Genomic DNA, 3586 nt, shown 5'->3' with positions numbered 1-3586 from the left:
CATTTATATGTTCTTGCATGGCAAGGGTTTGTACCGGATAGTCCTTGTGGTCTCTTCCAGCTCTATGATTCTATGGTCCTATGCCCTTTCATTGAACTTCTCATGAGTGGTCACATCAGACTTGAAGGCATTTGGAAAAGACCCATATAACTTAATGAGTGTAAGTACTGTTTCTTCCCAACTCCCTGCCATGTGCATTTCCTCTTGAAGGTCAATCTCTCTGCAAGCCTATATTGTATTTCCCAACACCTCACTCTATGCCAACCCTCCCAGGGCTGTCCTGATTTTATAATTGCTTAATTAAATCAATGTCACTGGAATCAACCAAAAATATTCCTTTTATAACTCTGACATTAAAACCACCAACCAGCTGGGAATCCCATTGCTTCTGGGATTCCTGAAAAATCCACTCAACCACCTCAAGACACAGTTCATCCCAAAAATATGCCAGCTTAGGCACTCCCACTTTGGTCCAGATGGAATCAGGCAGAAACTCTGTCCAATTCAGACTTAACTCCTCAATACTGTTGCCAAAGCAGAGTGCTGAACCATATTCCCCACGTAGCCTTCCACAGATTGGAGCATTGCCTGTGAAGTTGGTAAAGTATTGCCATACCCTCCAAATTACTATCTGCTATCATCTTTTATATCTTAGCTCTTATATCTATGTATATGAGCATGTATTCTTGTGTAAAAGTTGTTTTCCCTTTTACTGTACAAATAAAACTACATTCGGACCTTTCACTCTTGAGTTCTGGTAGTTTGGAAACTATACACATATGCTAAAATTTCCAGCTCTAAGTTATTGAAGCCCTCTTGCTGCTTCCTACTGAGCTACATTAATTTTCCATTGAATTCAATAAGTGGGTGTCCTCTCTGGAACCCTTGCAATTTGGATAACACATATTAAAGATATACTGCTGAGAGACCTTTAGTATGGGGGGGGGGTTGGCAAACATGCTGTGCATTATCAGAAAAATAGTGGTTCTTAAATCTCATTCTAAGTCTCTGTACCAAAATATCAACAGTTTAAATAACCTGCTCTGTTCTTTGCAGAATCTCGTTAAGTATCTAAGCACATAAATTAGCAACACGGCTCTTGCTAACCTTTAGATGGCCAAATCCATAGACCATAGGAGTGCTTCAGACTTCTTAGGTAACATGCTGGAACAAAGAGAGAATCCTGAGTTGTCTTTTAGATATTGCCCCCCCCACCCAGTACTTTAAATAAAAATTATAGAAGATTCACAGAAAGTTTTTTGTTGGTGGGGGGGGGGGGGGCTTTGGGGTGAGGAAGGAAGAGGAGGGCTATTTCAGGCCACACTTGATGTGGGAAGAGTTTAAATGGCTCTAACTGGTAATATGGTTTTCCTGCTACAGTGTCTGTACTACTGCAGTTCTGCGTGGGTGTAAAGAAATGACTCGACTGGGTTTCAAAACCATTAGAACAGCATTTGCAAACAGATTTTTAAAAAACTGTCAGGTACAAATGAAAAAATCTTTTCTCTTGCTTTTTCTTAGTACCCTGTCAATCGTTAAATGTCTACGTCTAGCTCTGTAAAACACAAGAATTAACTGAAATACACGTGAACTGCCTTAGTAACTTTCTTGCAATAAATATTTATGGATTACTTCTGTGAACACTTGATAAGAGACTTCAAAATGACATCTCAATCATATATTTCTCTAGGCTCCCTGTCATCATTATCTATATGGTAGTACAAATTCCGTGTCTCTGAGTGATGCATCAGTTATATAGACAAACAACACCCACACACAACAGGAAGTGATCAGCAGCTCCCGGATAACCCCAAGGCTTCCAAAAGCATGTGTGCACAGACACAAATTCAGACACAATCTTAGCATGGGAAATAAAAGGAACAATTCCTCTCCATAAAACAGTTTAGTAAGGACTGAGGGTATTCACTGCCTGAAGAACACAGGCTCGTGTAAAGGCAGAAGGAGAATGAAACGCAGTGCCTTGCATCCAGAACAGGTTGCAATCCACACTGCAACACATACACACTACAGGTTCACTGGAGCATTTGTTATACAATGTAAAGTCAAAGGCTTTCATGGCTGGCATCCATCAACCCTGGAAGCCAGGTGGAGAGCATCTGGATAAAAATTAAAGGGGAGGGAAACAACAGGGATGTTATTGTGGGAGTAGTATACAGACCCCAAAGTCAGACTGAGGAATCTGAGGAATCAGACTGAGGAATCTGATGATCTTTCTAGAACAGATGACCACACACTCAGAAAAGAGAGACGTAGTAGTGATGAGTGACTTCAATTATCCTGATATTTGCTGGAATTCAAATTCAGCCAAATCCTCAGGGTCTATCTAGCAAATTCCTTGCTTGCCTTAGGAGACAATTTCAATGTCCAAAAGGTGGAAGAGGCAACAAGGAGATCAACTATTTTGGATCCGACCCTAACTAACAGGGAAGCCCTAGTTAATAGGGTGCACATGGTGGGATCCTTAGGTGAAAGTGACCATGTTCCCCTGGAGTTTGTTATACAATGGAAAGGAGAAGCCAGGCATAGTTAGACACACATTCTAGACTTTAGGAGAGCCGATTTCAGTCAACTTACAGAAATACTGGGGATGATTCCATGGTCAGGAATGCTAAAAGAAAAGGGAGTTCAAAACGGATGGGAGCTTCTCAAAAGGGAGATACTTAAGGCACAATTTCAAACAGTTCCAGTGAGGAAGAAAAATGGGAGATGTCTCAAGAAACCAGGATGGATGACTAAAGAACTTTCAACTGAGCTAAGTTTTAAACGGAACATGTATAAGAAATGGAAAAATGGAGAAATCACCAAACAGGAATTCGAACACATAGCAAGCACGTGTAGGGGTAAAGTCAGAAAAGCTAAAGCACAGAATGAACTCAGGCTTGCTAGAGAGGTTAAGAACAACAAAGGGCTTTTTTGGATATGTCCTCAGCAAAAGGAAGAAAAAGGAAACGGTAGGGCCACTCCGTGGAGAAGATGGCGAAATGTTAATAAGGAACAGAAAAAAGGCAGAACTACTGAACACCTTCTTTGCTTCAGTCTTCTCAGAAAAGGAAAAGGGTGCTCAACCTGGGAAAATGGAACAGATGATAGAATAGGAGAAATTCAGCACAGAATAAATAAAGAGATATACCTGGTTTAAATGAATATAAATCTTCAAGACCTGATCAACTACATCCAAGAGTATTAAAAGAGCTGGCTAAAGTAATATTGGAGCCATTGGCTATAATCTTTGAGAACTCCTGGAGAACAGGAGAAATCCCAACAGACTGAAGGAGGGCAAACATTGTCCCCATCTTCAAAAAGGAAAAAAAAAAGAGGATATCAACAATTATCATCCAGTTAATCTGACATCTATACCAGGAAAGATTCTAGAGCAGATCATTAAACATCTAGAAGGCAATTCCATAATCACAAAAAGTCAACATGGGTTTTAGAGAAACAAGTCATGCCAGACAAATCTTTCTTTGATAAAATTACCAGCTTGATAGATTAAAGGAATGCTGTGGATATAATATATCTTGATTTCAGTAAGGCCTTTGACAAGGTTCCCAATGACATTCTTGCA

The sequence above is a fragment of the Sceloporus undulatus genome, chromosome 4 (assembly GCF_019175285.1).
Source record: "Sceloporus undulatus isolate JIND9_A2432 ecotype Alabama chromosome 4, SceUnd_v1.1, whole genome shotgun sequence".
NCBI classification, from domain to species: Eukaryota; Metazoa; Chordata; class Lepidosauria; order Squamata; family Phrynosomatidae; genus Sceloporus; species Sceloporus undulatus.
This window is presented reverse-complemented; position numbering follows the sequence as displayed.